Source organism: Amblyomma mixtum, chromosome 1, assembly GCF_055824585.1.
Source record: "Amblyomma mixtum isolate Tamu chromosome 1, ASM5582458v1, whole genome shotgun sequence".
NCBI classification, from domain to species: Eukaryota; Metazoa; Arthropoda; class Arachnida; order Ixodida; family Ixodidae; genus Amblyomma; species Amblyomma mixtum.
The window spans coordinates 301,232,671-301,257,262 of NC_143012.1; the positions used below are offsets into that span (position 1 = coordinate 301,232,671).

A 24,592-nucleotide genomic window follows, 5' to 3' on the forward strand; every position below is an offset into this window, starting at 1 on the left:
CTCCTTTTATAATGCAGCGAGTAACTGCAACGAGGGAGAAATACCACGTCCGGTAAATGATGGATAACAAGAGCGACAGCTCCTTCTCAGTTTCCTGCACGACAGTAGCCTCCACGCTCTCGTATAGTATATAGGTAGTCCTAACATATGCAACATGGCGTCTGCGAATGAAACTGAACCACTTCTTGATCATACTGTCGGCCTATGACGACAAGACTGAAGTCCCTTCAAGAGACCTATCATTCGTGGGGAAAATGCACCGTTAACATAGGACAGTCATTGCCGTAATACTGTTCCATAACTGACACAAAACTGATTTGTTAATCTTGAAAAGTTCTGGAAAGCATCGCAACACTTAAAGAAAGAAAGGCGTGTCAGACAACTATGCATGCTGCATCAAAAATGATTTATACAGTCAACAATGAATATGAGTAAAATATAATTTAACTAGTGCATGCTTATTGTTTCGAGGTGCACTACAAATGCACCTCGCACGCGAGCAAACATTAGTCGTCAGTGAAATAAATGTGCCGTAGATGAATAGTATGTTGGAGTGCAGTGTTGCGTTTTCTTTATTCAGTGCTTTGGACGGTGTCGGAATGCGCTCGTAAAGAAGCTCTCTCATACTCTCATACGTATCCAGGAAGTAATGTCGCAAAGCCCCTGCAATATAGGTGACTTTATCGCAGGTAAATGTCATCGCGTAGACTTCAGCGTATGATCTAGCAGACAAAAGCTCCCAACGTCTCACGGTGTCCGTAGAAAATACTGTCCATTGATGTTCGAGCTGTGTAGAACATGTGGGTGGGAAGCATTAAGATTGCGTCATATGGGGTCCCGTATAGTAATCCAGATTTACGTGGCAGGTGTGATCGACGGTACAACTTCTGATGGATGTGTTGGGGGCGTGGTTTCACAAGCACTGCCAAATCTTCACCCCTCAGAAGCAGGCACAAAGTGGGAAATAATTTTGATATGCTGGGGATACGAGCTACATCGTAGCATCCTACTCCGGCAATATTTTATGCGGGAGAACACTATATTTACTGCCATGAAGTACAAAAATATTGCTTAGTATTGAGGCACTTTTGTAATACAGTAACCGTAATGCTTACTCATGCATTCCTTCACTCCTTGGACGCTGTTACCAGTGACGCGAGATCATCGTTCCTCATCCCAGGAATATTGTCTAAGCAGTAAGACATACGTTGCACATGACTACCAGAGCTTGACGTAGGATTGCCACTTAGGCAACGGGTCCAAATCTGTTTCCTGGTTGAATTCAGGCTGTTGAAGCTAAGAATTAGCTGTCAACTTGGTACCTTTTACAATACGCTTGAGGATACACCTGAGAATAAAGTGTCACTGCTAATAAATATAACTATGCTTCCAGCAAAAATAAACAATAAAAATTATTCACTTGAATCTTCCTGTGCGTGAAATAACAGACAGAAATACAAATAATATGCAACTTAATGTTTTTCCGAATCGCATTGTAATTCGGAAGGGTATAAAAGAGGGTTCATCTCCAAGCTCTACTCAGGTGTAGCTTGTTAAAAGCCACTTGCAGCATATTATAAATATTATAAATGCATCATCATACCATACATTAGCGGGAACCCAGTCGAAGAACGACAGAAAATGTTCAGTCGCCGCAACAAATTTTTTGTAGTATTTTGGGCCATGCGCTTGTTTGCAAAAATAGAAATTTTTGTAGTAAGAACAGAATTTTCTCTATTGTGGAGCTGTCGCTTGTCGTAGCGAAAGGACTGCTGTGAAATGCTACACTACTACAGAAAAATACTACAATACTGCAGAAAAATCGTCGTTGCAAGAAAAGGACACAACATTTCGTCGAATTTATGCTCCAATTATATCATTTTTTCTCAGTGGCAAGTGCATTTTAAGCGAAAAGTTTTCAGCGAAAATTTTGTTATTCTTTCTTGTATTTGGATGAAGTAATTGGAACACATTATAAATAACTTAACGACTATTTCCGCAAAATGTCACTGTTATATCTCCAGAAAATTGTTTTTATAATATCTAGTTTTTCTATTAATCTTGTGAACAGGCTGGAGAGTTAAACAGAATGTTGCAGAAGGCTGGTTCAACATTAATTGCGTTCCTGCTGTTGTGCTGCAGGCTAAGACAGTTTTAGAATACTTTTTTTCGTAAAGCGCAAATTTTGGCTTTGAATTTTTGAGATGCAGTATCAGTTGACATTACTAGAATGAGAAGAAAGTTTCACACAGAAAATTAAAAACCAATAAATTTGAATAACTATGATCGTTTTGACAAGCAGTATTGTCCTAGAAGTGCAAAAAAAGAAGCCTGGTCAAATCGATAAAACATTCAAGAAGAAATACGGTCGGCAAGGTGAGTATAATGGCAGAAAACCAAAAGAAAGAAAAATGTCCATTGTTCGAGTGTTTCTAGGCCCGAAAACATTTATTTTATAATATACTTCTCGATTTATTTCAGCAATGAAACCTCGGGACAACACAATAAATGAGGCAGATGAGCAGATGCAAAAGTAAAAAAAATTTTTGGCCACATCTTGCGATTTCGTCTCCCTTCTTAGTACACAGAGGCTCATGCCGCCGTCAAGCAGGCTATCGTTTCTACAAAGCGATGTCAAGAAAAGCAGGATGAACTTGCTTCTCGCCCGAACTAGCCTCGCCTAAATGCAGCTGTGTGGAAGGGAAGCAACCTATGGCGGAAGTCAATATTTCGGAACCTCACTGCTTTTGACGTACATAAATTTCGTGAGAACAAAAGCTAGGCAGGTAAGAACATATGGAAAATTATCTTCATGGGAAAGGCAGTAGTCGATGAACGCCTTGCAACCGTAGATAAACGAAGCATCCCGCGAAGCATTCTTAAAGAAACAATCCAGCAGGAGCGTTAGTTTAGATAAGGACAATGGAGCCGCTTATTTCCTTCAGATCGAAAGGTATAATGATCCGAATGGTCTTTCTTTATGATCCGTGCTATCACTTAGAGCAAAAATGATCAAATGAGTTTGTTCCCTGCTCAACGTAAACAGAACCTTTATGTTGCCTTAATGCTTTGTTTAGTTCGCAAATACCACCAGCCTTCGCAGAAGGCCTTGAGTAGGAGTAGATCTATATAGTAAAAACGAAAGCAGAAAATTAGCAATGCAAAAGACAAAAAAAAGAACGAGAACACGTTAATGGTCTGCCCACTAGGGCAGATAAACAATGAAAAAAGCACAACAGTGATTTAGGCAAATGGACACTGCTTCACCAGTAAACAAAATAGGAACTACAAAACAAAACCGTACAAATAAAGATGGCACCTGAAACCTCACGCTTACAAAAAAACCTTGGTGAGGTAAACAATGTCAGGAGCATTTATTCTCACGCAAGTAAATGCGAACGGTGTTATCGAATGGGGCCTTCCATACTTCTGCAAGAAAAAAGCCGTGTGCGTTAGCAATGCAAAAACAGAAATAAAGAGAGTGCGCCTGACTGGTTCATGGGGCTTTGTGTTAGACTTTTAAGATCTCATTTTAGCTCTTTCTCTGGTCACTCCATTTAAATCTTTTTGCTATGGCTGTTCCGAAGTTCTCCTGCATTAAGTCGTTCGCAGAAAAGTGCTTAAACGTAAGTTGCAAATAACATTTGGGGCTCATACGTTGTTTTGTTTAGACCCCGCGTGTCTTTATCGTGGGTGATTTCGGAGTTGGAATGCCTTGTCGGATGGGAAGCTGGGATAGTCGGGAAAACTCCTTGTGGATGGACCAGCGCGAATGCAAGTTGAAGGACGAAAGAAGAAAAACAGGCAACGCGCAATATTTACTATTGAGTGCTCTTTCCATTTTTTCGGCATATTCTTCTTCTATCTCATTTATTTTCAAATGCTTGTGCAGGCAGTCGCCCCTTCCCCCCCCACCCCCCCCCCCCCTTTTTTTTACACGGTGTCCCAGCTAACATTAGCCAGGGTTTTAAAAACATGTCCGCGACCAGATGCATATCGCTGGCTACTGTAGGGAGCAATTGTCAATATTTTTGCATTCTGCTTATTGACATAACTGGTCAAGATTATTTAACCAACATCGCAAGAAATGAAGTTAGGGAAAAATTTCCAATCAGAAAATTGTAGACTGGTCAGCAAAATGTTCGAATGAATAGTTTCTAAAAAATAAAATGGCTGAGGCTTAGCTAAGGTTAAGCCTAGTCAGATGCGAAGCATATTGATGGCTAGGCTTGGTAATACATGGCTTTCCTTGGTTGAATACTTGGTCATTTTAATACAACCACTAGAAGTGTAGCAAGGATTGCCGTAGCAGCTATATACGGGATCATCGGTGAATTCAATGCAGAGTGTACAACCGCTGCCCCAGCACCGGCTACAACAACATTCTTGGCACCCATGGAAAGTACATTGGAAAGCTGAGGCAAGCTCAGCTTTATACCGCTGCTGTAGCGTCACGTGGTCAGCTGCAGCGCCTCTGATGTGGAGCCTCCACCGCCGCGGCCGACCGCGCGAGCCGGCAGCCCATCTCTCCTCTGCTGTGACGTCATGTTGTCACGTGGTCAGCCGCCGCGCCTCTGATGTGGAGCCTCCACCGCCGCGGCCGACCGCGCGAGCCGGCAGCCCATCTCTCCTCTGCTGTGACGTCATGTTGTCACGTGGTGTCACGTGGTCACGCTAAAGGTCAATGGTAGCTCCACCGCCGCGCTCGACGGGCTGTAGTGTAGCTCTAGTAATATGCTTCGCATAAAAAATGCCACGTGAGGTGCCCACTTGCGCGCCGCGATTGAAGTGCTCTCAAGCGTTCCGAGTAAAAACGAACAGATTATTTAGCCGGGTGCGCTGCCGCTTAAAATCGACAGGACAGCGACGCAGGTATTAGCTGTATGCTTCCCTCGCGGCGGTTCATGATAGCGATAAGCAGACGCAGTCCTTATCGGTTGCCTTTATTGGAGTGGTTTATGCTGAAGAGAAAGAAAGATTAAACTTCACAGAACGTGGGTAAAACAAGGGTAATCATGGTCACTGATCCTGTCCGAATATGATCGACGTTTTGAAACTTCGTACGGATTCCTTGTTTACTGAGTAGCCTGCAGGAGTGACTAGTCGCTCAGTCGACGCCAGCTACGATGGACCGGACAGAAGAAAATATGCCAGCCGTTTACAAACGATCATTGCGTCATGTGCTGCGCACATTAGTGGCGACGTTGTGTTGTCCTAATTGCTGAACAAGCAGCCAATACGCGGTTCTGAAACAACGATTATCTTCCGAATGGATCGTGGGTTCACCTCATCTTATGCCTGAACACGCGAACTTTCGTCGTATTCTTGATTAAGAAGATGGGCTTCAACCATGCGGGATATATTGAAGCGAAAAGCTTCACTAGGCTAGTCAACAGCGGGCCTGGCGTATACTCCATGATCAGAATTAGCCACAGCTGCGCGTGCGCAGAACCAAGTGACGTCAGAGAAGATGCGCAGGTGGTCGGAGCGGCAGTCGCCGCAACCGCCGCCGGACCTTTCGGCGCAGCCGCGCGCTACTGCGCATGTGCGCCGCCTCCTCACCGCCGCTACTACTGCGCGCTCGCCTCCTCGCCACCGTTTGACCTTTCGTTGCAGCCGCGTGTTTACCGTTGTTACTGCGCTTGCCTACACCGTTATCGTGGTGCTCCTTGTGCACTGTGCTCGAACTGCGACAGCCATGACGTCAAACAAAGCATAACTGCAGCTTTTCGCTTGTATATCCGGGCTCGACCAGAGCTAAGCCACTGACATTTTTTTCTTTTATTGAGAAGGGAGATCTGGTTGGGGAGGAATTGAACCTTAGTGAAGCAGAGTCAGGGATAGAATGAGTGAGTGAAAGGATAGAGAGAGGGAGAGTGGCAGAAGGAGAGGGTAGACAAAAGAGAGCATGAGTGAGTTAGTTCAAGCGGTTGTGACGACTGGAGCTGTTGGGTGGCCCTGGAGTCTGCTAGTGCTCTTCTCATAGCGCTCTGGGCTAGGGATATATGTGAGCCAGAGATGGCGCAAAGAAGTCCAGAGCGACGAATACACGTCACACATTTTGTGATGCATGTTTGAATTTTTAACCTTAATCTTGCCAGACAATACTTGGCATGGCTTGGCAGGTTACTAGAATGGACCAACTGTTGTGGAGTTTCTTACCACGTCTAAGTAAGCCGGTTAGATTCAGAATATAAGAATCGATCTCGTAGAGAACAGTGGTGAGGACGATGTTTGAGCACTCTCGTTGATGCCAGGACGGCTTTAAACACAGTTCATTCTGACTTGTATATTAACGAGTGTCCTTTCCATGGTTTAGAACGCAGCTTTTAAGGGGGTCTTGACGTGATCTGCTAACAAATTGTGCTTTTTCGTTACAGCTACCACCCACGGCGTTATTACGCGTACTTAAAGAAAGTAGGTTTATATGCGCGAATTTGAGCTAGAAATTGTAATTTGAAGTCGGCTCTAAGCCCCTCCCACTGGCTGCGACGGCCGTATTGGAGCCGCCTGAGGTACCTCATAAACCGACAGCGCTGTCGCCTGCTGCAACACTGTTGCATGCTCGGTCGGTGCGGATCAAAGCGCGCGTCTACCTGAGTGCGGCCGTGGTACATTGCGGTGGTACAAATCGCCTAGACCGGACAGAAATAAGAAAAAAAAGGGAATGACATGGGAATTTTTTGCCGTGTTCCCCTTCACGTCCCCGCTCACAATGCGCAGTTGCGTCATTCAGTCGCAAGCTACCACGTGACTGTCGGCTTATGTCGTCACGAACCGCGAGCGCACCAGTGCTGCCTGAGTGCCGCACGGTTAAAGAGAGCGTTTAAAACTAATTTACAAGTTACTTGCTATACCAAATGAGCTCATATTTTGTAGAGTTGTTTCTAGATGTGTATAGCGAGTAAGATGCAATAGAAACCTTAAGTCAGAAAAATGATGTCATGACCACGTTAAGCGCCAACTACAGGGGAGCTTCCTGGGCATACGCGCTCAGCGCCGGCGTTCTTGGCATACGCCGGAACCATTCTGCAAATGCGTACGGCAGGAGACGCCAGGGAACCTACTCGAGACTAGTGCACTGCACGGGCTCGGGCCGGCCCGAAAGCCCGGGCCCGGCCCGGCCCGCGGGCCGGGCCGGGGTATGATCTGTTTTGCCGGGCCTGGGCTGGGCCCGGGCCTGAAGTTGCGGGCCCGGGCCGGGCTCGGGCTTAAAGCTGCGGACCCGAGCCGAGCTTGGGTCCGTACAGAAACGGCTGGTGTCCGACTATTCATTCACTATTGCAGAGTGAAGTACACAACTGCGGCATTGGAGCAGTGACACGGATGAGCTATGGGTTATAGTACGCGCTGAGAAAAAAACTAAGCTTTATTCATTGACTTATTTATTTTCTTATTTCCACGCCGCGGTGGCTTAGTGGTCAAGGCGCTTAATTACTAAGCCGGGGAACCAGCGTTTGCTCCTAGCCTCGGCGGCCGCATTTCTTTTTAGGTTTGGTTTGGTTTATGGGGTTTAACGTCCCAAAGCGACTAAGGCTATGAGAGACGCCGTAGTGGAGGGCTCCGGAAATTTCGACCACCTGGGGTTCTTTAACGTGCACTGACATCGCACAGTACACGAGCCTCTAGAATTTCTCCTCCAAAGAAATTCTAGCCGCCGCGGCCGGGATCGAACCCGCGTCTTTTGGGTCAGCAGCCGAGCACCATAGCCGCTGAGCCACCGCGGCGGCCATTTCTTTTTAGGCGGCACGCAAGACAGCCATGTACTTTGTAGTATCAGTGCTCGTTGAAGAAACCCAGGTGGTAGAAATGATCCGGAGCCCTCTGCATCGATGTCTCTCACAGCCTGACTCCCTTTGGGCCCTTAAGCCCCCCAAAAATAGCTATTTTGAAGCTATATTTTTATCATGTGAGAAAATTCACAAACTAAAGCGCGTTTGGTTTTCTTTTTGATCAGCACCGGAACGCCTCGTAAATGAAATAGCCACAAATGCTCGCGAGAGTTTGTAAATCTCATGTCATAACCACATCTATTCCTCCTCGCTTCTTTAGCATGGTTGCCATGACAAGTGTTTCGCCCTGTAAGTTATCACGTGGTTTGCGCGTTATCTTCTGCTCCACCAGTAAGAGTAAAATTAAACCGGTCGTAATTTGCCGTTGGTCGATCGTAATCCCAAAACATACCTATACACTATTAGAAATACATTCGGGAAGAACATTAGTTTAGGGCGCTTATAGTCTTCAAAACACACATCGGGAAATACTCAAGCCTTTTAGCTTTTCGTTTCTGCTGAAAGGCGACCAGTTCGGCTATTCGTTCAACCTGTGAGATCGCGTTCACTAAAAAAAAATGTAATTCCACTGCTTGCTAGGCAGCTTTAATATTTATACTTCGCGGGCGGCAAAATATAACTGATTAAAATCATGGAGGAATGCAAAGTAGCCTATTACGCGCGTATGCAGTCCTCATTATTTGGCTCTCGGAACTTCCGAGTTTATCTTTGCGCACCTACACGAGATCGCTGTCCAAAAGACGGGCCTGGCGGGCACTACTCTTCATCACTTCCTTCTGGGTTAAAAAGAACCAACTTCCTTCAAACCAAACTGTGGGTTCAGAACCTTTGTCGGCCAGTTTCTTATCGGTCTAGTAGCGGTCCACGTGCTCGAGCAGTATACCTCAAGCGTTACTGTGAAACGGGCCGGGCCGGGCCCGGGCTGGGCTTCACTCCGGGATTTACGGGCCGGGCCGGGCTCGCTAGAGCGATAATTTAGCGGGCCTGGGCCGGGCCCGGGCTTGAAGCCGCGGGCCTGGGCCGGGCTCGGGCTTCAGGTCTCGGGCCCGGGCCGGGCCTGGGCCTCAGATTGAGGCCCGTGCTGTGCTCTACTCGAGACGTCGTCGCCTGCTGGCGACGCCGTGGGCGGAGAACTGCCCGACGCTCGGAACGCCCCTCCGGTAGCGTCACCTCCGGTTAGGCGCTTCGCATGCAGGCAGGAAGAGACCCCGACGATACGTCAGTTCGCTTGGGAATGCTCAGGTCTAGAGAGCATACGCTGACAGCCCAGTCCAACTTGTATATTGATGTCAGAAGCCTGGATTCGGTCGCGCGGGCAACTGGGCGCGTTGTGGCGCTTCGTATGCGAGGCGGCTACAGCCGGCCGCTATTAATCCCGCACTCCTAACCCTCTGCGTCCACGAGACACCCCATGGGATATTCAAAATTCAGCAAGTGCGCTTTGCCACATAACTATGTTGCCAAAGACAACATGGCCGACTTCGCTATAAAAGAACTGCGTGGGCTACAGGACAGGCGCTAAGGGTGTGGATATAATGTAGGAAACGTATCCAGGAACAATCAAACAAAAAAAACTAATCCTTCTTGCTTTCTTTCAGCTGGAAACGCATGGCCAGCATCTTGTCTTGGGCAGCATTGGTATGCAGAAAAGCGCGCTTGCAGAATTTTGAATATCGCCTATTGAATCGGCGCCGAGATCTGTACATGCTAGATATCGGCGTCAGCACTTCAGCGCTCGCGCGCGCGTTGGAAGCGAGGTGCGGTTTACAAGGAATGGAGGACCGCGGGGCTCTCCGTGCCTCTTCACCAGGGCTTGAAGCTCTTTCAGGTTCCCCAGCTTTTCTTCACGGTTCGTCCTTTCAGCGCCCCAGCTTATTTTCATCCCGGCTTCAAATTCTTTCAGTGGGCTCGAGAGTGGGAGTGAGCCAGCACCAGGAACATAGGGATGCGTGCCTCTTTTCGGCGCCCGTTACAGCGCGCGCCAAGAGCGCCGACATTGGACGCGTATTCCCAGGAAGTGTGCTTTTTAGGAGTTGGTTCCTGCGTACCGCATCATAGTAGGTCGGCGTAACACACCACCTGACAGGTGACTTGTTACGACGTAGGTCAGGCGGCGTGTTGAAAGGCAGCAGCATAGCGAAACGCCATCTGTCACGGCGAAAGCAGAGAAATGGACAACTGAAAGGTGGCTGCCACGAGAACATCCCGGCGGTTGGCTAGCAGCCTAACATGCCACCTGCCGGCGACGGCAAGTAATAGCTGCCACGGCTGAAAAGCTGCACTCAAATTCCGCATTGCCGAATATCGTAACCATCTGCCAGTTATTTTTGTGGGTGCAATGCTTGGATAGTGAGCGTCTTATTCACTTTGTATGTTTGTTTTTGTGAGCGGCGCCCCTATGCCGTACGACCGGAGGGAGAGGAGGCGATTTTTTTTTTCGAAATTAGGGGGGCTAGGTTTAGTCAATGCGCTCATCCGGCCCCGGTGCAAAGTGTCCGATCCCAACGAAGGGCTGAAGCGCAGATCTAGGGACCCTTCCACATCTCTTGAAAAGGAAGCCAACGCAAGTGTGCGGCTTTTTTTATGCGTTTGTGTGTTTTCTTTTGTGCATTTGTTTGCTTTCTGCTTCTCTGACTGCGTACCTGTCAGTAGTGCTCAGAATAACCAGGACACCATCAGTGATGTGCGGAGTGCCCGAGGGTGCAGATGCGTGAACGAAATGTGCAAGCATGTGGGCGTATATTTTAGCTTTGTAAATGCGTTTTCCGTGCAGACATAGCCTCTTGTGTTGCTTCGTGTGCCCGGTTAAGTTTCCATTAATTAGAGAGTTTTATGACACGTTTAACGTGTCAGTGAAGCCTGTTTCGCCAGTGAATGCTTTGTAGGGTAAACTGCTTACGTTCAGGCAGCGTTAGCTTTATGCAGTAAGTTGCACTTATTAATCCCAGATTTTTATCTCCAGCAAAATAGACGTGCCCTATAAAAGATAACTTGTTCACGCTCTGTATATTCAAGAAACCTAGGAGGGCTGATTTCCGAGCCCCAGTAAAGCCGGCAGCTGAGCACCTACGGAACGCGCGTAAGTAATTTCATCCCCAGATTAGCTGACGCTAGAATGGGTCCGACGAGCCGGATGTCAAGCCCTACTTGGGCGCCGTTACCCTTCGGGCTTAAGTAAAAACCCCAGATTCACGGTGCAGACAGCATGTTCCTAAACCCTCTATCGCCACGTGTGGTCTTTCTTTTAGCTTTAGCAACTTTATGGCTACTGTCCTCATTCTGCACGTGGTATTGCAATAAATACGCCTTCATGCGTCTCTTTCGTGCCGACAGACAGAATTTCAAGGAGGAAGTCCGAAGGTTCCCGCTCTTACTATAATCCAGACTAGCCTGCGCACGAACTGATTAATTTGGAAAGCCCTGGGGCTCCACAGTGGAGATATAGCGGCACATTAGAAGCAGTCGGCTGCAGGGCTCGTCTCCTGCTTGCTTCTATTCGGTGATGAGGCGGCATTAAGAAGTAGCCCTGAGTTTAGCGGAGGGATGCTTGATTAAATAGCTTGGCCTAAGGTCTAGACGAAATAGCAAGCTCAGAGCAGAAGTCTGGTGATGTTGCTATCGCAGTGTTCCTCGGGGAATAATTGGCAGCTTCAAAAGACGCCGAAACCAGAGCTTACTGGGTCACCCGGTAACCCTTTGGCTGCAGTCATTCAGTGCAGAAAGCTCTACGAGAAACTTCCTTGGGGATATTGATAAAGTCAGGCCATATTTCAGGTGCCAAGAGGAAACTAAGTTCCAGGCAGAGTATTGTGGACTAAAAAGTTAGTTTTTTGCAAGTGTAGTTGCGAGCAACCGCCAATGGTAAATAAAATTAGCAACCTTTGTTGAGCATGGCTACTGGAACAGCCGGTGAATAATATGAGCAGGGTTGTTGAGCTGCGCTAGTGACGTGTGCTAGCCGCCAGCCCCGATCACTGCACTTATGGAAGTTTTTCGGACAGTAGTCTCACCTGAAAGTACACGCTACTGAAGTGACACTCCGAGGTGTATTTGCTGCCATATGATTTAGTCCCCAGGAGCTTTCACAGCAGGAAACTAAAAAAATCTCCAAGCCATCATATTTGAAATTGCGTGCATAAAAAAAAAGCAGCATTGTTTTAGAGCGGAAACACTACTTCACTAGCCGAGCTTAAAAACCCGAAACATATGTGAAGATTCAACCTTTCACCTTTGACGAAGCGCAAGCGGTGAAGGCCTTGCGCAGTAGCTTCATCAACGCGCGGAAGCGCGGAAGCCTTAAAACGTTGTTTTAAAATCAAGAATTTAAAGTCTTAAAATCTTGCTTTTAAAGCTTCCACTGAGCTCGCACTGACTGCCAACGAAAACCAATAGGGGGCGTTTTTGACAATACATAGCAGGAAACTATGAGCGTCTCGAACGGGTATTTGCGGATATATTGATCGTTATAGGGCAATCGTACAATATGAGGAAAGATTGCGTTCAAAAACAACTCGTGCTGAAAAAAAAGTGTACTTTTCCAGAATTTTCGGGTATGTAGTCTCAATCCTTTCCTGTATCGGGTTGGAGAAAACATCTATACTGCATGCCGAAGAGACGACCGTTGGAAGGTCGTTCCCTTGCTATGTTTTCGTAGACCACAATCATACCGGTTGTTTCACCTGAACCGTTTAATAACTTTTAAAAATAGGCTCCTGGACCTAGACGAGTGCGTCTTTCGGCATAGCACTGTCAGCAGTGTACCGCATGAGAATATAGCTAAGCTGTGCTGACTAGTAGGCTGGGTGACTAATATTGAGTAGTTAGCTTCTGCTAGTTTCGTGATTTATTGAGAGGCAAGTAGCCCATCGTAAGTAATATCCATGTCAGTGTTTATAATTTCGAAAACGCAGTTACCTTCGGCCCAGTGGCCCAACAAATTTTGGCTATTTTAACTAGTTATGTGCACTGGACGGATTGTGTTGCCTGCTAGCTTCTCGAAAGCGCATTCATTTTGGCGTGATGTTGCGAAAGTTTGTTGCGCCGCAGCGCCGAGGGTAAATGCCTTTTCGAAATGATATGTATATTCCGTATGGCGTGCTACACGTCTCTAAATAAATAAAGTGGTTAACAGTATTAGTTATGAATTTAATTATTCAATATTCTTAGTCAACCAGCGTATTAATTATTATGTCTAAGCTGTACTCTGATGCGCTAAACCACTGACAATACTAAAAATCACTCTTTAATGTTAACTAAAAAAACATATTTTTAAAATTGCAGACTATCTTAGCTGAAAAACTCGGTATAACTTCTAGCAGCAGTGTTCGTTTTCAACAGCGCTTTGAGAACGTGCGTCGTCCAACTACGAACAGCCTTAGGATACACGGAGTGCTGCCAAGGCTGGGTGTGCTCGAACATGCAAATATTTGACTGCAAACACACAACACATAAACATGCATGCGAAAACGAGCAAATGTTCGACTGCGATGCAGAGATTTGTTTGCGTTTCCTGTTGTGAAGAGCAAACACTTTTCGGCGAATGTAGTAACACTCCCGAAAGACGCCTTTGCTCTTCTGATATGAACACGTCCTGTACAAAAACATGCAAACTTTTGGAATGTCTTGTTTACCGAAAGCATTTGAGCTATTTTCCAGAAGCGGTGCGCGGTGCGTCTTTAGCTGAATATTTTTTCTCTGGTAAAAAAAAAAAAATTCTGAAATACAAAACATTCCCAAGCACAACACTGCTTGCCGCAGACATGCTAGACTGAAAAACTCTATTTCTTTTTGCAGACGTAGTGCACATCTGTATTGCAGCAAGCACGATTGCATTTCTCAGGAAAAAGTTTTGAGCGCGTGTCGTGATATAAAGTAGACTCTTAAGGTGAAAGTGAATAATTTGTTATTAGGGACAGTTCATGTTCAAATATCAGCGGCACGGCACACACCTTGCCGATTACCAATCAGGAGGAGACCTCACGAAACTGACTACAAGCTATGCGGACACCGCGTGAGAGGACGCTGTGTGTGGTCTCATAACTGGTTTTATGGCTGGTGTTGAAGCGGAGCATTGAAGCAGCAGTAGGTGACAGTTAGGCCCTCAGAGATGGGTAAAAAAGACATGTGAGCCACATTGCTTTACTTTTTCGTAAAGTTCTTGTTGCTCAGCAGTTTGAAGTAATATTTAAATTAATAAAGTAGTTAACAAACACTTATGAAGAGCAATGAACTCAATCCCCGAACGACATAAAGCATTTTCTTTGAAAACACTGTACACACATATTACAAGAGAAAATAGTTTTGTGTTAGAACGGCTACTTGGGCTAGTTGGTATAGATTCATTGCTACGAGGCAGCGCACGGAGACGACGAACAAGAAAAGACACACAGCAAGGCGCTAAGAAAATAGTTTGTTACGAAAATTATTTGGTAGAGAGGTTTAGTCATTTTTACTGTGCTCTTATAACCGTTTCATAAATCAGCACTGAGGAGTAAGCAAACACAAAAGCGGCTATGAAGACGAAGACAAACTCCACCCAACAATTTGACGAGGACGCCAATGCCTTGGTGCTGATCTGTTCTCTTGTGCAATGTTGACCAATATGTACGAAGCAGCAACTTTGTTGCGGCAGGTCGATTGAAAGACGTTAAAGTGCCAATGTGTGAAAGAGCTCACATGAGTTACTACGAGGCTTCACACAAGGTTCTTGTTTGGACCGCGTAAGAACTGCTTTCGCATTAAAAATTGACCTTAATCTGCAGAGATTCTAGCGCTTCGAGATCCTGTATTCCTTTTCACCACTCGTGTCGTCCAGTATCAATTATAATTCCAAAGGCGCAACTTTTATATGCTCTGCGGTGCGTATTCAATCTTATTTAATTCAGTACCAATCGATCCACTTAATCCGGTTCCGCTTGCGGGCCTTCCTACGCACGCAACGTTTCCAGGAACATACTTGAAGGAATTGGTGAGCGCTAAAAAACACGGAAAAAGGGACGAACACACAGGACGAAGCGCTTTCTAACAAGTTGGAATGAAGAAGATGATACAGCACCGCCACCAACGACGACGAAGCGCTAGCGCCGCCCGTAGGAGGCTCGTGCTGGAGAACTGCCGCTTGTGTGCCGGTCCCTCGCCTCGCTCGTTCTTAGACTTCTTGCGCCAGGGTCTTCGTCGCCGGCGCTTGAAGGCTCTACAAACTGTTTAATCTCAAAAGGAACATGACTATATACACACATTTGACGTCATATCATGCACAGAAGAGGGAGGGACGCACGCGCTGACAAGAAAGCGCGTGCGTTCTTGTCAGCACGTGCGTTCCTCCCTCTTCTGTGCATGATATGTCGTCAAATGTGTGTATATAGTCATGTTCCTTTTGAGATTAAACAGTTGTTAGAAAGCGCGTCGTCCTGTGTGTTCGTCCCTTTTTCCGCGTTTTTTAGCGCTCACCAATTCCTTCAAGTATGTATTTCCAACTAGCCCCAGTAGTAGCTCTTTTGTCCAGGAACATGTCTGCTGATGTAAACAACCTGTGAATGCGGCGCAGAACTTAAGCCGTCTTCAATGGCAAGACAAACTAACTCCAACTGAACCTTTAAAACTTATCCGTAGTGGTTGTCCTGGGTAAATACAGCACTTTTGCGCTTCAGAGACCTTTATTTATACGAACTACGGCTCACCGGATTCGGCAGCTCTGTTGCCATGCAACTTGTCACTGTGTATTTGCAAGTGAAGCCAGTAGAGCCTGAGCCTGTTTCCATCCGCGCCGCCCCTCCATTCAACACTGGAGACGGAATGAAGAAAGACGAGGTGTACACAAAAATACACGTTTCTCAATGCCACCGCAGCTTTGGGATGAGGACAGACGGGTGCGCTGCTACCCATGCGTCTAGAACGGTGCGGGGGCGTCTCAACAAACCGCTGTAATGAGCCCCGTTCGCCGGCGGGTTCGCTAAATTGACTGAAAACGCATTTTACTGGCATGTTTACCCAAGCAGACAATGCGCGGTACGTAGGAGAGCAAAGTAGATGTGCTTTCTCTAGCTCAAGCGGACGTCAATAGGAATCGTCTTTTGGAGGTTGTTACTGGCTATTCCTGAAGTGGTATTGTGGTCTAACACCCTACTTTCAACAGAATTAAGTTATGGAGCGCTAATTAACATCTCACAACACGCTTTCTGATGTTCGTTTCTTAATGAAATGTTTTCAATATGGTCTTTCGATCATTTATTGTGATGAGGAGGTAAATTTAATGTAGGAATATTAAATTATGGATGGAGAGATTGGTTATGCTTTCAATAATGGCATGATTAAAGTAGAAGAATTAGTTTTGAAGTGGTGTTCGAATATCTCGTTTGCGTGTATGGCAGAAGTTTTTCAGTGTAGAAGATACTGAGGAAGCGTACAAAAAAAAAGTTGAAATCTCCACTTGTAACGACGGGTGGGTTTTACGAAATACGAGGTCGGTGAAATTAGGACGGCAGTGATGAGTAGATGCGTTACCTTAAATTGTACGCGAAATGCATTCAGCTACTAAAGCGAGGTCACCATGCTGGCTCTTTGATACAGTTAACTCATGACCAGAACCTTTTGATAAGCAGCAGCTTTTTAGGTATGGCACCAAAATGAACAAATGATATGTGAAATTTGGTTTCATCAACGACGCAGCTGTCGAATACATTTATTTTTGCTAGCTTGAAGATAAAAGCTTCTACCCAAGTCTAAAGAAATGACGTCACAGTAGTGAAAAAATGTGTGAAATTTAGCTCTGGCTAAGCCTGGTCAGTTGCGTTAGCTGCGACGCTTTTCGAGTCGTGCAGCGCGTTCTTCTGCTGTCTCTCGAGCGCGTTGTATCTTTCTAGCTTCGTCCTGACGCCGTTGCTTCTCTTTAGAGCTCTCCATAACGACAAGATTCCACCGAGGCGAAGCGCGCAAAGCGCCACATCCTCACCCTCTACCTCGGCAGAGAGCACGCATCTGGCGGTAGCGAGCGACTACGCGCGCGGCAGCGGCGCGGCACCGACGACGGCGACGCCATCTGGCGGAGCTCGGTTGAAGCGGTTGCTAGGCAACGGCTGTTCAAGGCCATTCGTGCCTACCGGCCACCGGCTACGCGACGAGGCGAAAGCCTGGCGTAGTGTTGCTAACGCAACAAAAGATCAAAGTGATGAGACACAGCCACTTAAACAAGATTTTCGTACGCATTCTATGCGTATGCTGGCACAATGAGTATTTTTTTTTGTGTGTGCGTGTGTATGTGGGGGGGGGGGGGGGAAGGTGAGGGACGTTAATTAGTGAAAGTTGACCCGCCTTCTGCATAGTGTATGGCAGGGGTTCTCAAACTGGGTTCCGCGGAACACAGGGGTTCCGCGGGCTGTCTTCTTGTGTTCCGCGAGAACCCTCACTGGCCCTGACCCGGCAGCTGATATGAGACTGGCTCTGAGTGCTGCTGAGCCACGCTTTGACTTGCTCTCAAAAGGGAAGCAGTACCACCCATCACATTAGTATTTGTATTAATCGGTGCAATAAACATTTAACTTTTGCAACTCTCTCTTTGCAAAAATGCACTCGACAACATTGCTGGTAAGTGAAAGCGGGGTGGGGGGGGGGGGGGGGGGTTCCCTGGAACTTATTGAAGGCTTTTGGGGTTCCTCCAAGCAAAAAAGTTTGAGAACCCCTGGTATATGGTATAACTCATGCCATGTTTTGAGCGCACCGTTCTCGTACCTAACCTTATAGGAGAAACGTCTTCATTAGAACACCAATTCGGGCGTTAAGAATGCAGGATTTTTTAAGATTCTTTACCAGAGGTTCCTAATAGGCGTGGAAAAAAAAAATAAGGAATACTTAAGGCCTGACTTAAGGATATGGCGCGATAGCGCAATGCGTAACTCCCGTATATACAGAAGGCCATTGTCTACTTTATATTGATAGATCCCTGGGAGTCCTCATACCCTCCCTCCTGGCGCAGTGGTGCAGTGGTCAAGTGATGCAGCACTGGCTTGCGATGACAGGTACTCCCAGCGGCGGGCCTTGTGCGGCCAAGGTTGCTCTTTCCGAGCCACCACTCATTAATATAACTACCACCTGCCACGGTGGGCAGTTTGCACACTATCCGGTGGGCAGGTTGTGATTACGCTGTAAGGTCGCGAAATGACCTGTCGTGACGTCAGACCAGAGTCCCGCAGCTCGCCAGAAGGTCATGTTGCACACACGGTGATAGCCCGCTATACCTAGCAGAGTGAGGCTATCGCTTCATAAATAGGATACAATGCAGCTGCGCAGTCCACACCTAAGGCAGTAGGGGGGCGTGGGAAAAATTTTAAAACATAAACTGTGGGGCAGCGAATTGAACTCGTGGCTAGTTCCTGGATACATGAATGCCATCAGAGTAGCTGCTAGAGCTTCCCATCGTAGGAAGGCGTATAATTGTACTGCGTGTAATGCATGTGTGGTCACTAAGGAGCATTGAGTGTGGGCGTCCCTCGTAAGTACTGATGAATCTTGTCGCGCTTAAAGAGACGGTGAGATACGAATTCGACAACACGCGGGTAACAACAAATTTTTAAGCATGCAAGTGCAAGTTTTGATACCCTGCGGTATGCCAGTACATATACACAGCTGAAGTTTTGTTTCTCTTTAAAAGAAGCGCATTCTGTTTCACTCGAACACTCACGCACTTATATTTCAGTTGTTTTTGTCTCTGGCATCCACAACTTCCCGAGTTACTTATTCTTTATCATTATGGTTTTTCATTTCTTTAAAACCGGGTGGCATTCATACGGCTGGAACTCGAGCAAGTGTTCTGCAAGGTTTCCTTTATTATCTTCAAGATTTTTATTACGTTCTCGCAGCGCCTCATTCAAATACCTTCCGTCCTCATCGAAACACATTTTTTGAGTTGATTCGGACTCACCGGAACAGCCATCCTAATGATATGTATTCTTCTGGCAAAACTTTTAAGAGTGCCTTTTTTTTGTATAGGATGCGACCTATAAATTGTAGTTCTTTTAGGACAGCCTGCAAGTTTGCATTGTGTCACGGCATTGCCTATGCTGTACACTGCCGAAGAGCATGCACCCCGAGATCCACTCCGGCCCTAGAACAGCCAGAGTCAAGGCACTCCTGCCCTAATACGGCTCTGACCAAAACATCCTATATGTATACGCGGCGAAGTAGCTGTCCGGTACAGGCGCTATAGGACTAGCGGCTACGAACGCCATTTTCTCAACAAAGATTAAGGGCTCCGTTCGGGACATGCACTCGAGCACGATGGCTGAGGAGACTGCTATAGCGGAAGCACTCGCTTCCATACACCACAAGGACCCACATGAGGGACACAAGTCGGTCCGACATACACAATAACTACAAACTCATAAGGCTGCGTGCCGCGCCTTCGCGAAGCGTGCGTTTTATCTTTTCAGGCTGCGCGCGCTCTCACCAATCGATCCCGATACATTCCCCACCGTTCACATCGTTTGGACCGCTGGTCACGCTTCCATTACCGACAACGAGAGCGCGCTCGCCCGAGCAGCAGCCTTCCGGGCATTGTCGACGGAAGCTGAGGAGGAAGCAGACACGAATGGCGCCGGCGCGGCTCTGCATACTTATACCCACATCACAAAATAATACCGCACACTAAGAAGAACAATGCCATCACTGCACCCAAAACCGACCCAGGCCGAAGCTCCGGCATGGCGTCAACTTCAGACTCACACGTATCCAAACCTATATCACTAACACTTGTTCTTCCCCGCCCTCTACCCAAACAAGTGCCTGAGCTGCCAGCAATACAGACCTACGCTGTGTCATTATGTTTGGACCGGCACAACACCACACTGTGGCATCCTACCCATAACCCCGCTCTTAGGAAGATGCCTTGTCCAGCACGGAACCGACCGACTTATGCCGGCTGATCGAGCGTGCCGAGAGGATAGCGGTGGACAACGGGGCCATGAATTGAGAACCCTTTTACCTGAGACCGCTCTGAACAGCATTAACCCGCAAGACTAGCGAAAGCTGCTCTATAGCGGGCCTGCAGGATCGCGGCTGCATTTGGAGCTCTGGACGGGGGCTCCACTCAGGAAGACAGACTACACTCAATAAAAGTTCTTCCTCCCCCTATTCACCCTCAAAATCATCGCTCCAGCATTACGTTCGCTACAAGACAAAAGCCCTTCATGCAGTGAAAAAGCTTGTCGTGTAATTTACGGAAAAATAAAACACAATGAAAACAAGTTAATTCAAAATAACGGATGTTCAGTGAACATTGCAGAAGGCAACAACGTTTATTCCCTTCCTTGTGAAGCATCTACAAAAGGTCCAAAATTTTATTGCCCTTAGTTCGGTGAAAATAAAAAAAAGTATGAATGGCAGAAGCGAAAAGCAGAAAAATAAAGGCGCCTAATCTCTTCTGCACACTAGCCCAGGCTTCACGCTGGACTATCGCCTGCGGCTTCTGTCTGATAGTGAGGAGCGAAGTCACATAGCCATGCTTTCAGCAGGTACGTTTTTTCTTGTGACTGGATGAAACGTGAAAATAATTCTTATTGTTAAACTCAAGGTAGATTAAGACAATCAAGTCACGTAGATGTAAAAAAAAAATTGTGGGGGCAACTAAGCAATTCTTTTGATGTGTAAATGCGAGAGCGGCTTTCCTGACTTCGCACAGTTCCCGCTGCAACTGCTTCCGCTGCTCCGCTTCACGCTGCTTCCGCCTCCGCTTTTCCGCTGCTTATCGCTCTCGTAGCTGCTGGTTTTGCCCTACCGCCTTGCTCGCTGCTCATTGGAAATTTGGAAGGGGGGGGTTCCAGTGCATGTTGCCTGCCTCGCTGCTTGCCTCGCTGCAGCCGCTGCAGCTCGCCGTGCTCTCTCTGCCTTTTCGGGTTGTCGGGGACTTGAGGGGGTGCAGGTTGTTTCACTGCAGTAGCTCACATTGCACGTTTTGCTGCGTTGCGATGGCCTCGTACCTCGTCGCCAGTGAACTGCCGCCTCCGGCTACGCGTTGCTGTATCGCATGACGACGAAGACGCGAGCGATTCGACTCCGGACAACGAAGACTCGATAAGCCGCCTTTACATAAATACGACAGTGGGCATCGTATTTCCTAGCGTATCGCGCGAACCCGACACGCCATTGTTCAGATGTCACCCCTCGCTCAGTGCACGCGAGGAAGGGGTCCAGCCACCACCATATTTGGGGCAGCCTGGTTTGTAATCCGGTTGAGGGGGTATTGTATAACCACGGCAGGAAGAAGGAGGGGCGCCTCCAAACCTGTTTCCATTCACAGCGAAAGTCCAGTTGCCTTTCTCAATTTACCCCTGCGTGTTGATTGTCTCTTGCCCCAGGAGGGGCGATGACGTCATTCGCAGGGCGCGTTTCTGCCAGGCGTGCCTGTTAAAGCTTTCTTATGACGGTGGGCCTTTCGCACAAGTAATACTCTCGCTTTAAAAACAATCAACTAGATTAAGATTGCTTCATGAGAAAAGTATAGCGGTTTTTTGCTTTTTGCGTGGATATATGTAGCAAATCCAGATTTAAGCGATGTGCTCCACACGTGTCATTTCGAAGTCTGTACGCCATGGGCTCATATTTCGTCTTGCACTGTGTCGCCTTTTTTAAACACAAGCAAAATCAACTGTGTCGTGAACGACAAGACAGAAGCGAGAAATATACGTGCTGTCGTTTATGTTGCCCGAGACTTGAACAAATGCCCAGCATGGAGTAGGAACTCAACACTGTGACTGAAACAGCACAAAAAACGAGACATAGAGAATAAAAGACATACAGGAGTGCTTACTAGCAACTCACCTGTGTTTGCCTAATCGCCAGTGCAGCGCAGACAGCTCGTTTGTATTCCTATAAAGAAAAAAGAGGCAAGAATAAAATGGAGAAAAAAGGAAAGAGTAGAAACAGGAAAGGAAAGCCCGGGCTTCTAAGTTGAATGAAAAAGTTCCCGTGTTGCCTACAGTTGCAAGGACAATCTCGGAGAAGGTACACCCAGCGGAGGTTTTATGTTCGTTTTTTTATTTTTTCTGTATAAGAGAGTGAGTGCTAACAGGTGTTTTCCGGCCTCTTTTGTTGGTCCCCTGTCTACAGAGCAGTTGCAAGCCTTTGCCTTTGTTTCTTTCATGCCGCTGCCACGGTAACTATGCGATCCTGTCGCCGAAATAAAATGAATGTTGTGGATTGTAACCAGTCAACGGAGAGTCATTCTCGCACGTGCGCTCGTGCGAAAAGTTAGGTTTTTTAGTAACTTCGTGCTAAGTCAGAAAATTAGATTGGCTCATTCCTCGCCAGTCTTTTCGTATCTGCGCGCTTTGTGCACTTCGAAATCAAATGACAACTTCTCTTGAGACACCTCCAGAGAGTACGCTGTATTCGTAAACAGATTCATTTTCGGCGCACTGGCTTAAAAGTACTTCTAAATTTTCGCTTCTGGCTTTCCTTACTTAATGAAATATGGCAGTAGACTTCTTATTACCACGTATGAAAAATAATGTGCAACTCTTTGAGGAAAGTTGTCGAAGCACTTCAGTGTTTGTGGGTGCGGTGGGCTTTCTGAAAGTATATTTCCTCTTTGAACTCTAATATAATGCGTCTTCATAATTGACTTCCGCAGTTTTCCTCGGGACAGAAAGGGTATTAAGCCTTATTGCCGGGTGTAATTAGCGCATCCCGTTCATATGCAGTCTTTCCGCCATTTTGTTGGCGGGCTGTCCAAACACAGCGCAGCGAACCGCGTTTGCCGCTGTTTTCTGTCAGTTGCAGTTTGCAACTCCCTTCACTAGCTCACCAAGAGTCATTGTTGTAGTTATGGTTGCACTTACCTAATTAGGGCAACTAAATTTCTCCATTTCTTACTTTTCTGCTTTTCTTGCTTTCTTGCTTTTGGTTCCTTATCAAGGCAAACTACTGGTATGTCGCTAGAGCTGCTGTCACGGTTAACGTTGCGCCTGCATAACAACATAGATGCCATGGTGTCATCCTTTAATTTTCATTTTTTTTTATTTTATGGTAGCGTTTTTCCAAAATGCGTTGTAATTAAGGCAGGACAATCTCATTTATAATGTTAATCAGGGACGAAATCATCAAGAGTGCTCCAGATGCGCCTGTACTATTTGTTTGAGGATTAGGAGGCCACAGACGTGTTACTCCGACCCACTCGTCCACATCCGCTCGCACAGAAGATTTCATTCTTTCTCATTGCGTTGCACTTACTTAAGAATGTCCCACAGGCATGTTCTGAACATTACGAAATAACGATGGCTCCCCATGTAATATTTGAACTCAACTAACGCCTAACAAAAGGTACGCCACCGTCTGCAAGAACGATAACAAAAAGCTATAGAGATGCTTAAGTCATCTTAAGAACGGGGCTTCTGTTGTAACACTGCTATGAGTTTTTGCGTCAGTTTCATTGAAATTGTTGACCCATAAACCACCATATTCAGACTGCTAGCTGCAGTATCAGTGTACCTGCTAAATGGGCGAGTTGGTAATACATTGTTGAGGGTGCTCAGAAGCACAAGTGGAGCTGCGGTAAATGCATCCGGCCTCTTCATTTCTGTGACGTCTATCCGCAAAGTGTTCGCATGTAAGACCGGTTTTCGATTGGCCGGCATTACATGAGTCAACAGCATAGAACAGTGCATCTAGGATGAGGGTCTGTTCATGCATTTACAGGCTTTCGAGGAGCGGATCACGTCCACTATTTTCTCAGAACTTCACAGAACGTGGCACACTTATCGTTCTTCGAAGAGAAACGTTTGAAGTCGAATGCTTTTCAGGAAAACCGGTTCCACACTTATGGTAAGTAGATAACTCTTTAGGGGTTGAATTCCCAAACGCAATGAGAAGATCAAAACTATCTACCACTGCACCCCAAAGAGCAGGACACGTCGCAATGCGATGTGGTATAGCTAGAACCTGAGCTTAGGAACTTGAGTTTTTTACAAGCACGCAGAGTGGAGTGTACCATGCGCGCATGGCGAGATGTACTGACGCGAAACGAGGAATAATATGAACCTAACAAGAGTATTGCGCAGCATAGCTTGGTCGGAATGACAGCCGCAGACACAAGCGGGCACAGCGCGAGCTTACTTATTGCGACAGTCTACATGAAACACGGTGTGTGTCGTGATTATTTTATGTGCATGCATATGAGGCTGCAATCATGGACGTGCCTGCCGACGGACGTGTTCCGCCGTCCGCCTGCAACACGCGGCCAATTTGTGGAGGCAGAGTAAGGCGGGACTACCGAGCTGAGCCATGAGCAGGTTGTATAAGCGTTTGAACACCGCTCTGTGCCTGCGTTCTTGATACGATTCTAATTACAGGCGTCTAGATGATTTTGATACCCGCTCTATATTGTCACCACTAATGGCGGCTAAGGAAGAGGATGCTTATTCGGAGAGGCTCCCAGAATTAGGGCGTCTAGAAAAGGAGATGCGAAAACCTCCTCGGCGAAACTAGGCCCTGGACATGTGAATGCCGCGTTGTGGCGATGTTGTCAGGGCAGCCGCCACTCGTCGCGGAGCGTCTGATTGCTATCGCAGCGCCAAAATATGCTCGGCGTTCTAAGGGCTAATGTTGTGATGATACTAGTTTTTTTTAAAACGTTATGTAGGTTGAATGAAGATGCCCTCGTTTTGCGGGATTCACATACTGCGCACAAACGCCCGCAACTTTGCTAAGCACTGCAGCGAATTATTGGGCTGACCAAATTTAACTAATTTGCTGGTTTTTAGCCGAAATGCAGAGAAAGATATATAATAATTTCTGAAGGTAGAACTTTCCTT

General features: G+C 46.8%; 1 protein-coding gene across 4 annotated transcripts in view; it reads left to right on the forward strand.

Annotated features, from left to right (window-relative positions):
* Positions 1 to 24,592, forward strand: part of LOC149372201 (uncharacterized) — a 40,909-nt gene that overhangs the window by 10,854 nt on the left and 5,463 nt on the right. For 2 of the 4 annotated variants that reach the window (XR_016286970.1, XR_016286971.1), the window contains one exon: positions 17,727 to 23,603. The gene's annotated coding sequence lies outside the window, so the exon portion shown is untranslated. The remainder of the gene's footprint in view (positions 1 to 17,726; positions 23,604 to 24,592) is intronic. The other 2 variants (XR_016286972.1, XM_089566607.1) reach the window with 2 other exon arrangements.